Consider the following 9,072-nt stretch of genomic DNA (forward strand, 5'->3'; position numbering starts at 1 on the left):
TTAATCAAGACTAATTTGTTTGCAGAATAAGTCTGACCAATTGACCACATAGGTACCTCCAAACTCTGTGGTGGAATACCTCCGAAGGAGTATCCGACTGAATTTCAAAAGCCCTCTCCAGGATAGGAAAGCCATGTCAAAGGCTTACATCAGGTTGTGCCTTGGTGTATTTCTGTCCTCTAGAGCTTCCCAAAATATTGGCATTTCTGCACATGCCAGAAGATAGTCTTTCCTATTCATCTGATAAGGCCATGTGGAACTCAAGAGTCTCCAGTTACTGGAGGGACAAGGCAGAGAGAAAAGAAAAATGTTTCACTTCTATCCATAGGTGCAGTTTATGAAATTGCTCTGTGTCATAACTAACTTGAGCACAAGGGCTTCCCTATATCTGGAAAACACAGATGAAAACCAGTAACATTCCAGATAAAAACCATAAAAAGTATAATCATATTCACCAGTTCAGTCAGTAACCAATCCTTTTGTTAACTTTTAATGAAGCCACCAGTTATTTCCTTAGGATTCTTTAACTTCTTTATTCTTTTTTTTTTTTGCTTTTAAGGGCTGCACCTGTGGAATATGGAGGCTCCCAGGCTAGGGGTTGAATCAGTGGTACAGCTGCTGGCCTACGCCACAGCAACGCAGGATCCAAGCCGCATCTACAATCCACACCATACCTCATAACAATGCCAGATCCCTAACCCACTGAGCGAGGCCAGGAATCAAACCCGCAACCCTATGGTTCTTAGTCAGATTTGTTTCTGCTGCACCACAACAGGAACTCCAGGATTCTTTAATTTCATACCCAGTTCAGCAGTATGATTTGAAGTTTATTAAAGACCTGTATTTGTCAAAAGGCCCTTCCCATGAAACTTCATGAAGATGAAGTACTTTTGCAAAAGCATCAGAATATAACTGTCTGTAAATGAAAAGACTTAAAAGGGCACCGTTAAACACCTAATTGGTTAAAATGTAACCCATAAAGAGACTTGATTACAATAACTACAATGATGACTAGTTATAATCTTAACCCTTAAAAACCTTAAATCTCGGGCAAAAACCGAGAAGCAGGTAATTACCAATTGTACCTCATACTAGCATTTCTTGACTGGAAACTTACGTTTAGTCTTCCTCTTCTAAGAAGGCAAAGGTAGGTAAACTGAGACCTGCCCAGCAATTAATGTTCCAATATTTTATCCTATTTGAAATGACCCAGATAGTCAATGAATTCTCTTCATTTTACTTGGTTCAAAATCTAGAGAAACTAGTACAGATAAACATTTTCAAAGTATAATTATTCCCATAGAGGTTTTTTTTTGTTTGTTTGTTTTTTTGTTTGTTTGTTTTTGTCTTTTTTGCCTTTTCTAGGGCTGCTCCTGCGGCACATGGAGGTTCTCAGGCTAGGGATCCAACTGGAGCTGTAGCCACCGGCCTACACCACAGCCACAGCAACATGGGATCCGAGCTGTGTCTGCAACCTACACCACAGCTCACGGCAACGCCGGATCCTTAACCCACTGAGCAAGGTCAGGGATTGAACCTGCAACCTCATGGTTCCTAGTCGGATTCGTTAACCACTGAGCCACGACAGGAACTCCTCCCATAGAGTTTTAAGTCTTCCTCTCTCTCTCTTTTTTTTTTTCCTCAGAGAAAAGATGATTAAAGTTCCTGAGATCAGGACATCTCAAAAGCACAAGAAGAGAAATAATTCCTTCTAGAAAGCTACCTACATGTGCAAAAAAAGTTTCAGAATATTTAGATTCCCATCTTGGGATTTTTCAGTTTAAATGAATAACAATAATGGACAATAATACAAATCATTCACTCATATTCACATACCTCACTTTCAGAGGAACAAGAATCAGCATTTGACATGAAAAGATGTTTATCATCGCTAATTATTAGAGAAATACAAATCAAAACTACAGTGAAGTACCACCTCACACACTGGTCAGAATGGCCATCATTAAGAAATCTACAAATAACAAATGCTGGGCAGAGTGCAGATAAAAGGGAACCCTACTACGCTGTTAGTAGGAATGGGAATTGACACAGCCACTATGGATATCAGTATGTGAGTTCCTCAAAAAATTAAGGGTTGCCTTATGACCTAGAAATCCCACTCTTGGGCATATATCTAGAAAAAAACTATAATTCAAAAAGATGCATGAACCCCTATATTAATAGCGGCCCTTTTTACAATAGCCAAGACAGAAGCAACCTAAATGTCCACTGACAGAGGAATGGACATTTTCATGCTAAATGAAGTTAGAAATAAAAAGGCAAGTATAATATCATTTATATGTGGAATCTAAAATATGGCACATATGAACTTAACTATGAAACAGACTCACAGATATAACGTAACTATGAAACAGACTCACAGATATAACAAACAGACTTGTGGTTGCCAAGGGGTGGTGAGGGATCGAGTGGGAGTTTGGGATTAGCAGATGAAAACTACTATAACATGGATACACAACAAAGTCCTACTGTATAGCACAGGGATCTATATTCAATATCCTGTAATAAACCATAATGGAAAGTATATGAAAAAGAATATGTATATATGTATACACACATACAATGTATAACAATCACCTTGCTGTATAGCAGAAATTAATACACTGAGGATCAACTATACGTCAATAAAACAAACAAAAAAAAAGAATCAGCACTAAGCTTAACCTTCGCCTCAGCTGTTAGCTCAGCCTCTGTGGTCTTAATATAAAAAGCAAAGGCAGCCACTTCTTTTTGCCCCATGGTAATGGTGGCCGACGTTTCCTCAGCAGCCTTAGGGGTGTCTATGAATTCTCCGTACTCTCTTGGGGACCCCATTAATCAAGGACAGCCACCACAGGGCCCCACATACTAGTGGACAGCCACCCTGAGATTTCTCCTGCTACTTTTGGCATCACCCCTGGAACTTTTGAACTCCACACATTAGCGGATGGCCACCCCTGGATTACCCTTGCAGCTTTCAGGCCCCCCCAATGCTAGTCAGTAGCCCCCACCACTTTCCATTGCCAGTGGTCCTTATTTCCTGGCATCTCAGCATTCACAGGGATTTCCTTGATCTCCTGGCTGCTCTGACAGTTGTTGGGCTGTTCCCTGCAGGCCTACAAGGCCTGTACTGGTCCACCTTCAAGACATTCTTAAAGAAAGAGTCCAGACTCAGCAACAGAAACATCCATGGTTTAATGGATGTGGGGAAACTTACATTTCTGAAGCAAGGTCCTGGGATGACACCCCACTGGGTGTGGTGAATGGCTGGACGGGACATGGCAGCAGGCTTTGCTCCAAAGGAAGGGGGAGGTTACCAGTTATAGGGGGAATTGACATCAGGTTGGCTCATCAGTTACCAGGGGATCCAGCAAGGGGGCGTGGCCCTCACCACACCTTTGATAAACTATCAGGTGGAGATGTTTTGATCTAAAGGTTAGAACAATCACCAGCTGGGGCAGGGGCAACTATGCAGGAAGAGAAGTCATGTGAGTAGGTATAGGGTAGGTAAAGACTGGTTAGCAGGGAATGTATGGAAAGCAAGAGAATAGCCATCTTGGCTGGCCCAATCATACACTAATGGAAACTTCTGTCTATACAGAAATTTCCATACGGATGTTTATAGCACCTTTATTCATAATCGCCAAAAGTCAGAAGCAAGACTTCCTTCAATATAAGAATTAGTAAAGAAACTGTGGTGCATCTAGATAATGGAATATTATTCATTTCTAAACAAAAGTGAACTCTCAAGCCACTAAGAGACATGGAGGAATTCTAAATGCATATTATTAAGTAAAGAAGCCACTCTGAGTAGTCTACATGCTATACGATTTCAACCACATGACATTCTGGAAAAGGCAAAACTATGGAGACACCAAAAAATCCGTGGTTACCAGGAATTAGGGAGGAGGGAGGGAAGAATTGGTGGAGTAGAGAGGGATTTTTAGGGCAGTGAAACTATTCTGTATGATACTATAATGGTGGATACATGTCTGTATATATATATATATATGTCAAAACCCTAAGTGTCTACAACACCATTAGTGAAGCCTAACGTAAACGAGGGCCTTTGGATGATAATGATGTCTCAGCATAGGTTTATTGATCATAGCAAATGTATCACTATGGTGTGAGAAGTTAATAATGGGTGAGGTTTTGCATATGTGGGGGCAGGGAGTCTATGGGGACTGTCTGTATTTTTGCTCATTTTTGCCATGAGGTTAAACTTCCCTAAAAATAAAATTGTAAATGAAAAAAAAAAGTGAAATGGTAGTGGCTGAGTTGTCTAATGAAGTATTCTGGTGACAAAAGGAAATCAACACAATTATTTATTTTTTCAGAATTTTTAAACAGACATTGCTATAAAACTGTAAAATATAGGGATAAGAAAATGTATTCTTCATTTTCATATAGATTTGAAGTTGGATTTACAATTCATCTAATAAAAGACCATAAGATATTAGTTAGTTCTTAATAAAAAGGGGGACTTCGGTGGTATTAGCAATTAAGAGAAAACTAAAACACAAGTCTTACAAATGTTGCCAGGAAGTGGAATAGAGTTTAAGGGAAATCTGAGCTGATTTTAGAGACAAGACTTTTGATTTAAGATTCATATTGGAAATGGCTGGTTGTGTTTTATTCCGTATTTTGAACTTAATGGAATCAAGCAGTATATGATCGGGTGCTTTTAATTTATTTTTCAGCTTTGTAACTTTTCTGAGCTGAGGAGCTATAGATCAAACCAGAATTAGCATTCTGACAGCTAATAAAGAAATGCTTCTTTGATTAAAAGAAAAAGAGTGTAGAGGGTAAGCAGTTATTGACAATTTTTCCTGGGAGCTTTAAGCAGGCTTTTGTTGCTGTTTTCTTTTCTTTCTTTCTTTCTTTCTTTTTCTTTCTTTTTCTTTTTTTTTTTTTAGGGCCACAGGTGCAGCATATGGAAGTTCCCTGGCTAGGGGTTGAATAGGAGCTACAGCTGCCAGCGTACGCCACAGCCATAGCAACAATGTGGTGCGTCTGCAACCTACACTACAGCCCAGGGCAGCAGTGGATCCTTAATTCATTGAGCAAGGCTAGGGATCAAACCCACATCCTCATGGATACCAGCTAGGCTCGTTACTGCTAAACCACAACGAGAACTTCCTAAGCAGTGTTTTTTCTCTACCTTCTTTTTCTTTTTTCTTTTTTTTCTCCTGTATAGTCACTCACACAGAGTTCTACTATTTTTTTCTTGGGTAGGGCTAGTGGGCTGATGATTTAAAACTGTAAAGTGCTAAAGTGACAGAATTATCAGAGCAGATACTATCCTTAGCTATGGGTATTCTTATTCACAAATCTGTACACAAACCACTTTCTCTTCTTTCTTCAGATCTCACCATCTATAGCTGTGTAGAAAATGCTTAAATTCATTCAATTAGTTGCTCACTCAATGATTATTTATTGAGCACTTATTATGTGTGAAGGGCTTTCCTGGAATATAATACCAAGCAAAAGAAGAATCACTTTTCCCTCACTGAGCTGACTGTTGACTAGAAGAGATGGACATTAATCCAATAATCAGATACATTGATGGGGGTAGGAAAAGACACAAAATAAGGTATACTAAGAATTCAGCTTTGGGAAGTCAGTGATAACTGTCCCTAAGGAAGTGAAAATTAAGCTGAAGTCAAAGAATAATATCTGGTGAAAGAGGGCAGGATAGAGCATTCCAGGCAGAAAATATTTTGTTAAATATATTGGCATAGGCAAGGCTTAATATGAGTTTACTGTCAACATGTAGCAATAAATAATAGAATAATTGCTTACACAAATGCTAAAACTGATTTTGCACTAAATATGTATTTTAGACTCCAAAATTATTAAATTTGCTCTGTTAGGGAGATGAGATCATGATTTTTTTCTTTCCCATTTTTTCTAAACATAGTTGAAATGCTTTCCTATAATAAGGATATTTTACAAAAAACAAACAAAATAATTGCACTCCCTCTATTGTGTGATTCAAATAGCTTGTATCTTTGCAATGTTTCCTATTTAACACCTTATTTTCAATCAGTGTAAACTGATTTTTCTCAAAAAACCACATTCTTTAAAAAGTCCCCATTTATAACTTATACCATTCTTGGAACAGGGGACAGCCTTATAAGGGAAGGGGGTGTTGTCCCCTGAGAGGGACCTCTTGACCAGTCAGAATGCTCATTATCAGTCCAATTATCCCCTGATAATTGGCCTGCCTGTGGGAATAATAGGCTGGGATGATTTAACTCAGTGCTGACATATTCACAGCATCCTATACACTGCATTCTAAACTTCTTAACTTTTCCTTAACTAATGGAAGAATCTCATTCTAGTGGTTAGACTACTTTATTTGCTCACCATTTAACTTCCTGTGAACACTGAAGAACCACTCTGCTGAGATCCAAGGAATGCTCCTTGTTTGTATGAAAAGTTGCAATGTTGGCAATAAATCTTACATGATGTCCAGCTTTCTTATTTTGTCTCTGCACAACATTCTCCAAAAAAGACAAGTCTCTCTTCTTGGACTCTGTGAAATTTAGTCATAAGATAACACTCTTAGAATGAATTCACTTGGCTTGTAAGTGCTTACCAGCATTTCAACACTTCTAGATGGCTGGCTGATGTCCAAACGGGTCTAGGGAATGGCCAAGGGGAGGAATCGTGATGGAATTTTACGGAGGATAGAGTATTTGCCTTTGTGTGTTCCTTGAAATAATTAGGTTGAATTAGGTTACACTCATGGTATAGCATTCTAAGTTTTCCAATTTGAGATTCAAATGTCCTTACTTTATTATATCTTGTACTCCTGAAAATTGGTTAGCAAGTTAGGGATATTTGCAATCTTTAGGTCTCTCTTTTTTTTCAGTTGCATAAATTTATCTGTTTAATAAATAATTCACACACTGGCCAGAAACCAAGTGGACAAACTGTACTCACTAACCCTTTAATACTTGGCTCCTTTGTATAATGACCCAGCCCCATTATTAGATAATGAAAGAGTGTATGAGAAAGTGGGAGATTATTTATGATGGAAACAAAATGAAACTAATGGGACAAGATTTGAAAGCTGTGATGCATGAAAGGTGCTATGCAGGCAGCTCTGGCACCATGACAAACAGAGATAAAGGCTCAGTGGGAAGCAACAGTGTGAACATGACTATGAAGAAGAAAGAATGGATTTCCTGAATGAATCCTTGCCATCTGGTGTTTGTTTAATACACAATGAAGGTCAAATGGCTACTGATCCTTTTTTCTATAGTCCAGTGACTACAAGTATGAGAGGAATCAATGCGTTTATCGATATGTCTGGAAATGACTCACCATATGATCTGATTGAGTCAATAAAAATGAAGTAACTTGTCATTACTCTTTCAAATGTGGTTTGGATCTATAACTACAATTCTGTACTTTTTAAGCCAATTTGCTGGATCAAATATGACTGGTACTTTTACTTTAACGCTTTGAAACAATTTTATAGGTGTTCATGATTAATAGGAAGGGTCAGGAGGAAAGTTTCTCATAAAGCTGAATGTTTCTCTTATTTTCTAGTAGAGCTGCTAAACATTTATTTTGTTGATTATTAGAAAATTAAATTAATCTTTTCCCCCTATTTTACTTCTCCATGTATGAGATTGATTACACACTTATTTTATGTAATTGTTTTTGGGGGACATAACAACTTTGGGTGAAATATTTATTAAGCATTTCATAGCTACAGAATATGGTACTGTAAACAACTGTTTAGTAAACATTACATGTAAACAGCATATATGCTTGGGAAAGTCAAATGTTAGTTAAACATACTGTTTTATATAACATTCTTTTTCCTGCAGATTGTGCTAATAACGTACTTCTAAAGTACAATCCTGGAACTCTTACTCTCTACTGTTGAAGTTGCAAGGATTTCTGTTGAGTTATTTTCTAAAGACTAAAATAAAAGATACTTTTCTCACATTAATATTTCTCAGCTGCCATGAAAACAGGGATAGGAGAAGCCAAAAATAGAGGAGCCAGCTGTGGGAGGCTGCTTTTTTTTTTTTTAAAGACAACTCAGAAAAGTCTTTCAAATCCATTCTATAAAGTGTGTGTTAATGCAAATAATAGTTCATGTGCTTGCATTTCATATTTTAGAAGTTGACATACACTCAGTTGTGACAGAGTGAATGTTATCTGCCTGTTGTCTGAGTAATAGAATTGTTGTCTGTGGGGTAGATCCGTGTAGTATTCTTTATCTCATCTCTTTTTGAAAAGACTCTCTTTACTGAAGCTGGTTAATTAAAATAAGAGTGGGGCAATTGTGGAAAAAAAAGTCTCTTCTTGCTCTAGTAGACTCAATGTGTTTGATTCTTTGTTGGTGTTTTAACTTTTTTTCCCTGAGCATAAAGGTATTACATGTCCCCCTGACTATGTAAAAGAAAAAACAAAACTGAATTACCATCATCCCAGTGTGCAGAAGCACCATGCTTAATATATTTATGTTTTCTATTTTTCTTTACTTAACTGAGATAATACTGTAAAGATAGTGTTATAATTTGATGTATATATTTTTGCTTAACATCTTATCCAAGTATTTCATGTTCATGAAGCCTTTTCTGATACTCTCATACGCAGGTAGACCAGCCACTCCCTTCCTCTGTGTTCCCACTGTGTTGTGATATTATTTTTCAACATTTAGCATTGTGTTTGTACTTTTTTATTTGCCAGCTGTTAAAGCTTAGAAGACAAGAACTTACATTTGTGTTTGCAAGTCTATTGATTAAAAGTATGGACAAGTGAAGATATTTACTTATTTACAAATAATTAGAATTGCCCATCTAATAGGGAGAGAGAAGACTGATATGTCAGCAAAGTTACAGAACTCTGTCTTGTACCTGGTAGGAACTTGGACTCTATAACATAGAAGGACCCTTAAAATTTCAAGACACTACTTCTATTTGATTGATAGATTATCTGCTTAACATCTGGGCATGCCTAGGTCCTAACATATAAAGGCAGTGAATTTGTCTGGTTCATTACGGGTTATAAAAGGGTGTTAGCTTTTATGATTAACTGGCCATT

The 9,072-nt window shown here is 37.5% G+C and overlaps 1 long non-coding RNA gene across 2 annotated transcripts in view; it reads right to left on the minus strand.

Annotated features, from left to right (window-relative positions):
- Positions 1–3,402, minus strand: part of LOC106507718 — a 37,034-nt gene extending 33,632 nt beyond the window's left edge. Inside the window, exon 1 of one of the 2 annotated variants that reach the window (XR_001303925.2) lies at positions 3,218–3,402. This is a non-coding gene — a long non-coding RNA (uncharacterized LOC106507718). The remainder of the gene's footprint in view (positions 1–3,217) is intronic. The other variant, XR_002345871.1, reaches the window with a different exon arrangement.

This window comes from Sus scrofa, chromosome 7, assembly GCF_000003025.6.
Source record: "Sus scrofa isolate TJ Tabasco breed Duroc chromosome 7, Sscrofa11.1, whole genome shotgun sequence".
Taxonomy (NCBI): Eukaryota; Metazoa; Chordata; class Mammalia; order Artiodactyla; family Suidae; genus Sus; species Sus scrofa.